A 7,071-nucleotide genomic window follows, 5' to 3' on the forward strand; every position below is an offset into this window, starting at 1 on the left:
TTTTTTTTTTAAAGATTTTATTTATTTATTTGAGAGAGAGACTGAGAGAGAGAAAGCATGAGAGGGGGGAGAGTCGGGAGGGTCAGAGGGAGAAGCAGACTCCCCGCCGAGCAGGGAGCCCGATGCGGGACTCGATCCAGGGACTCCAGGATCATGACCTGAGCCGAAGGCAGTTGCTTAACCAACTGAGCCACCCAGGTGCCCATTGAATAACAATCTTTATCTTTCAAGTAGTTTTGTGTTCCTGACCCATCCCATAACAATCTCTGTTCCCAGAAAGATTCATTAGCATACCAAAAAAAAAAAAGATTTCTAGTTCCAGAAAAGAATCCTTTCTTAGAAAATTATTTTACTTATAACTCTGATACAGAAATCTATATCTAAGCTTAGATGCTTAGATACAAAATAATTGTTAACACTTTATTAAGCCCTAATTATGGACAAGGTACTATTCTAAGCAATCTATATGGACTATTTAATTTTTTCAACAAATCTATGAGGTAAATACAGATGAAAAAAACCTGAGACACAAAGAGGTTATGTAACTTGCCTAAGTTTACAACAGTTAAGTTCGTCGGGAAGCTGGAAAACGGACTCTGGAACCCTGGCTCCCACCTCTCAGTAGCCATGTGGGTCAAGACAAGCTCCAGAATGAAGCAGACAGAGTATATTCACTTTAGCTATAAATTCCCTCTGAGATGCCCAGCGAACAGCTAGATACCCTACTGTTGTGTCCTTTCTGGTGATTTTTTTTCAAAGACTTATAAACCTATTATCTCAATTGGACAGGAGTTCCCAGATAATGCTATCAGGCAAGAGACCAGTAAATTTTCCTGAAAAGCAATGTAGCAATCAACAAAGAAATAGAAAAAAATTCATGGGCCTGGGTAGGCTGATAGAAGTGATACCAGTGTGCTTTAACTTTTAGAGCAAAATGAAAGCATCATGATTCCTCAACCAGCTTTGCAGTATTGAACCTAATATCAGGCACAGACTGGCAAGTGCTTAATAAATGTGTGATATACAGGGATCTAAGTCACGGCAAATATCATTATGCCTTGATTAGTTTCCTAGGACTGTCACACAAAGTACCATAAACTGGGTGACTTAAAACAACAGAAAGTTATTGTCTTGCTGTTCTAGAGGCTTGAAGTCTGAAGTTAAGGTATCTGTGGGGTCATGCTCTCTTAGAAGCCTCTAGGAGAAGATCTTTCTTGACTCTTCAAGTTCCCTTGGCTTGTAGCTGCAGCATGTCAATCACTGCTTCTGCTGTCACATAGTGTTGGCCCTGTGTATCTATGTCTTCACATCACCCTCCCCACACCCCCCTTTAAGAACTCTAGGTGTATTAAAGTAAGGTCCTACCCTAATAATCTTACCTTAACTTGATTAGATCTACAGTTTCTGTTTCTAAATAAGGTCACTGGTACCAGGGATCAGGATTTCAACATTTCTTTCTGGAGGACACAATTCAGCCCTTAAGATGCCTGAGCCATCCTGGTTCCACTGTTCTCCCAGACTCCATTTCTTGGTTATAGCCGACTTTTCCACATCTGTCTTCCTCTTCCCATCCCCTTTGCTCCAATTTGCAAAGGCTTTTGAGCCTGTGTTATTGTGATTTATAGGAAACACATATTTGGTCATTCAAATGTATAGTTCTTTTTTTTTTTAAGATTTATTATTTTAGAGAGAGAGAGCATGCTCACTCGCATGAGCACTTGAATGGGGGGAGGGGCAGAGAGAGAGAATCTCTAGCAGACTCCCCAGTGAGCATGGAGCCTTATGTGGGGCTTGATCTCACAACCCCGAGATCATTACCTGAGCAGAAACCAAGCGTCGGAGGCTCAATTGACTGAGCCACCCAGGCATACTTCAAATGTATATTTCTCATATTTGGTCTTCATCCACAGTTCCTGGCTCAGAGCCCCTAAAACCCTTGGAATTACCAAAGTGAAGAGAGTGACAAATGTGTCTTTTGCTATGTTAACGACGTGACTTTTAGAGCCCTTAGAAGGATGAGAGTTGGTTGCCAGGGGAGCAAACCATGTGATTAGAGGGTTGGAATCCCACCCCCTCACCTCTGGGGAGGGGAGAGAAGCTGGAGATTGAATCAATCACCAATGGCCACAGATTTAGACAATCATGCCTATGTAATGAAGCCTTCATAAAAATCCAAAGGACCGGATTCAGAGAGCTTCCCAGATGGTGGACACCTGGAAATTTGGGGAGAGTGGCCTGCTTGGAGGGAGCACAGAAGCTCCTCGTCCTTTATCTACACCTGGCTCTATGCTCTTCTTCTATCTGCATTCCTGAATTATAACCAGTGATCTAGTAAGTATAATGTTTGTCTGAATTCTATGAATCATGATAGCAAATTAATTGAACCCAAGGAAGGGGTCATGGGAAACTCTGATTTATATAGCCAGTAGGTCAGAAGCACAGTTAACAATCTGGGCTTGTGACTAGCATCTGAAGTGTGTGTTGGGGTGGGGGGGGTGGCAGTCTGGTAGGACTGATCCCTTAACCTGTGGAATCTGACACTATTTCTGGGTAGATAGTGTCAGAATTGAGTTGAATTGTAGGGCAACCTGCTGATGTCAGAGAATTGCTTCTGGGTGTGGGGAACCCCTCAAAAAATTGAAATTGATGTGGGATGCTCCAATGGGTGGGGCCGGTGGCCCAGGTAGTGAAAGAACTCACCCAAGGCAGAACAAAAGAGATAGAAGTTTATTGAATACACCAGAAGGGAGAGGCAGACAGGACAGCAAAGGGGAGACTGTTTGCGACCAGGCGGTCGTAAGGGGCCACAATTAAGGAGCAGAGTGAGGAAGTATAGGAAATATGGAATTTTCCCTTTTTTGGTAATCTTAGGAACTGTGCCTAGTTGTAATTGGTTAGGGCCTATGGCTATTTCAAGATGGATTGTTTAATGATCCTGTTTGCATTCAGCCTGGCGGTTGCTGTGGGCCCTTTTACCTTACTCAGGTTTCCATTGCTCAAGGTTGTTGCCTAAAAAGCAGCCTTGACAACTGGGTCCAGAACCTCTTTTTAGAGCCATACCCCACAAACCCTGTCTGCTCATTGACAATACTATCATTGCTTCATCTCTCTCTTGAGTAATCATCTCTGGGAAAGGACTTTTGAAACAGTCCTTTCTCTTCTCTCTGACACTACATTCACATTGCTTTTAAAACTCCAGGCTATACAGAGTCTTTGATATCAATTTGGCATTAGTTTATCTTTATAAATGAATATTCCACAACACAATATTTAATGTCACTGGGCTGCCTTCTACCATGAAGTTGCCAGCCAATTCCCACCAAGTCGGTGTCAGAATGTGGAATTAGTGACTAATAAAATGAAATAGACAAAAGGAGAATGCTGAGTTATAGGAGGGATGGGCATGATATATGAATATCATTAGCTGTTCCCTAAAGAGCATTTATGTGATTACATGAATACAGAAATGCAATGCAGTATTTTAGAATTTCACTCTTCACTGGGATGCTATGAAGCAGATGGACTGTGTAACTGATGATTCAATAATTGCTCTCATTAAAAATGTTCACACTTTTAATTTCTTCACAGCCCCCACCCCCCCATCTCATTCTGTGAAGAGTTGAGGAATGAAATGGTTTTGTCTTTGTCAGCACATGGATAATAATTGAGTTTACTTTGATTTCCTGGGGTGCCCCTACCCCACCTCTGGGATCCTGATTGACAGCTCAGAAGCCTGGTAAAATGTTGAAGCCAGCCTCCACTGTCTCAAAGACTAGAGATATCACAGGATGATCTTCCTTTAGTCTTCCTCATCTTCCACAACAGCCTCCCTCACACACAGTATGTGCTGTGTCTTCCCAGGTGCTCCACCACAAATATCAGGCATGGGGAGATTAGCTGACAACTTTGAATTCAAGTTTTGGAAGTCTGTCCACCCCTAGATATAGCCAAGAATAAATCAGAGTGCATGGGATGTAGGAGGCAAATAGTAGGAGCCAACGGCTGCAGCAGTGATAGCGAGATGGACATCGAAGCTCAAACTCAATAACACAGTTATTACTATGTATCTGTAGAAACCACAGCATCTGCAGATCAGTAGGATGGCTTCTGCCTGGAAAGGGTTTAGCACTGGAGGGACCAACTAAAAATGGATGAAACTTTTTTTCTCTTCATATTCATTTACATATTACTATACATTCTTCAGGAAAAAAGAGCATTATCCACTAGCAAGAGATCTAGGTTCTAGTGTGAATCCATGCCACTAAGTAGCTGTGTATCCTTGGGTGGTTACTTTACCTCTCTGGATCTCATTATCCTCAGGGCCCAGCTTTACAGCTTTATGATTATATGAACTATTGACTGTCTAATAAGTGAAAGGTGTAATGGGAAAGGACTAGACCTTCTTAAGAAGTCCATGGTCTCTGTGGGAGAGATAAAGCATAGATGCATGTAGAGAAAAATAACATCATAGAAACCATTTGGCTTCCCTCACCCCAAAGGCTAGGTGTGACGATGACTGTTTTGAGTTCAGGGAGAGAAGAGAAAGCCCTTGGGATTAACGAGGGCTCAGAGTGGTGCTCTTTGGGGCAGGGATTTGAGAAATAGAAAAGAGGTAAAAGGGCATACTGTGGGGAAAAATAGTATGAACAAATATTCAGGCCTTAGAATGTGTCAGATATCTTAGGACAGACAATCAATGAGCACGTTGACTTTTACAAAAGTTTCTTGAGGCTAATTTGGCTTGTTATAGGGCATTGACAAGCTCCCAATGTTGGGGGGACGCTAAGCCTCTTCCCCAATTTCCCCAAGATCTCTATCCAGGATTGAATAGAGTTGGGTTCACAAGAAGGAAAGTCTTAAATGCTACATTTAAAAAGAGCAGAATGTGTAAGCATCAGAGTGTTACTGAGAATTGGTGAGGGAAGAGTAACACATGATGAGCGGAGATATGAGATGTTTAACAAGGGAGTACAAGATCAGAGGAAGCCAGACTAAAGGCAAAGAGGTGGCCTGAGGAAGCCAGATACAATAAAAGCTGTAACCAGGGCAGGGCAGAGAGGGGGAAAGGAGGGAGGGATTTGATTCTCCAGCAACATATTCTTATTTGAAACTTTTGCTTCCCCTTTTATATTGAGCATTATATTTGTAATCACATGCTCAGTATCTATTTTTCCTACTAGAATATAAGTTCCCCACAGGGCATGATTGTGTCTGCCTTTTTAGAGCCATGTATCTCCCATACCCAGCATGGTAGCTGGCCCAGTGGAAATACTCAAAAAACACTTGGGAAACAAATGAATGCACGTAAGAAACACTGTGAAGGAAAGAACAACAAAATCCGGAGTCAAAACTTCTTTGTTTGGTAAAGGGAAGCATGATGACAGAAACTGGGAGAAGTAGAAACAGCAATGTTGGAAGAAAAATGATGCTGCAGATGAATTTGAAGTGATATTGGGATATCCATGTAGAAATGTTCAGAGGTCATTGGAAATATTGGGTTATATGCTGAGAAAACTGCCAGTGTGTCCTCCTTTAATATAGAAAATTGAGCTGGTTGTCTGAAATCCTTTGATTTCTAAATTCCATTTGGCAGAGAATACATTGAGGTCATGAATCCAAATTGGAAAAAAATGTACAAAAATTAGGAAGAGCAGTTACGTTTTTCTTCCCCATCCTAGTCCTATGTCAGAAATTTAATACCTACTTTCATGCCATTTTTACTTTTAAGAGAGACTTTTTGGTAAATTAAAAACCTGTGTTTTTTTTTCTTTTTAATATACTTAATTGAATTGGAAAAACCCATTGCATAAATTAAAAGAAAATGTATTATATTAGAGGATGCTTTTTATTTGTTAGAGATATTAATATCTCCTTTTAGTTGGGATGGTTTTGTGCCCATCTCTGGATGCCAAAGGAAGATCAATGGTGAAAGATCTTAAGCTTTGATATCATACTAATCTAAACTTCAATTCTGTGTCCATCATTTTTTACTGAGTTGCTTAACTGTTCTGCACATCACTTTTCTCATATATAAATTGGAGTTTCTATTACCCACCTAACAGATTTTGTGAATGTGAAATACATACAGTTTTGGGTTGAGCAGTGACCTCCCAAAACATTTTTCCTTGTCTCAGAACCTGTGACTGTGACCTGATTTGGAAAAAAGTTCTTGCAGATGTAAGGATCTCAAGATGAGATCATCCTGAATTTTTTGGAGAGCCCTAAATCCAATAACAAATGTTATAATAATAAACACATAGACACAGTGAGAGGAAGCCATGTAGAGAGGGAGGCAGAGATCGGGGTGATGTTGTCAGCCACCAGAAGCCAGACAGGGCAAGGAAAGTTTCTTCCATAGAGCTTCCAGTGGGAGCAAGGCCCTGCCAACACCTTGATTTCAGACTTGGGCTCCAGAACTGTGAGAGAATAAAGGCCAGTTGTTTTAAGCCACCAGCTTGTGGCAATTTGTTACAGCAGTCCTGGAAAACTAATATACACACACTAATATACACACTTACTCTGTCTACACATATGCTCCATAACTGCTAGTTCTTGTCCCTCAATCTTTTTTTTTTAAAGATTTTATTTATTTATTTGAGAGAGAGAATGAGATAGAGAGCATGAGAGGGGGGAGGGTCAGAGAGAGAGGCAGACTCCCTGCTGAGCAGGGAGCCCGACGTGGGACTCGATCCTGGACTCCAGGATCACGACCCAAGCCGAAGGCAGTCGCTTAACCGACTGAGCCACCCAGGCGCCCTCTTGTCCTTCAATCTTTTTTTTTTTTTAAAGATTTTATTTATTTATTTGAGAGAGAGAATGAGATAGAGAGCATGAGAGGGGGGAGGGTCAGAGAGAGAGGCAGACTCCCTACTGAGCAGGGAGCCCGATGCAGGACTCGATCCAGGGACTCCAGGATCATGACCTGAGCCGAAGGCAGTCGCCCAACCGACTGAGCCACCCAGGCGCCCTCTTGGATCGACTCCATCCCGGGACCCCAGGATCATGACCCGAACTGAAGGCAGTCGCCCAACCGACTGAGCCACCCACGCGCCCTCTTGTCCTTCAATCTTT

This window comes from Leptonychotes weddellii, chromosome 14, assembly GCF_054177405.1.
Source record: "Leptonychotes weddellii isolate Sample4059 chromosome 14, ASM5417740v2, whole genome shotgun sequence".
NCBI classification, from domain to species: domain Eukaryota; kingdom Metazoa; phylum Chordata; class Mammalia; order Carnivora; family Phocidae; genus Leptonychotes; species Leptonychotes weddellii.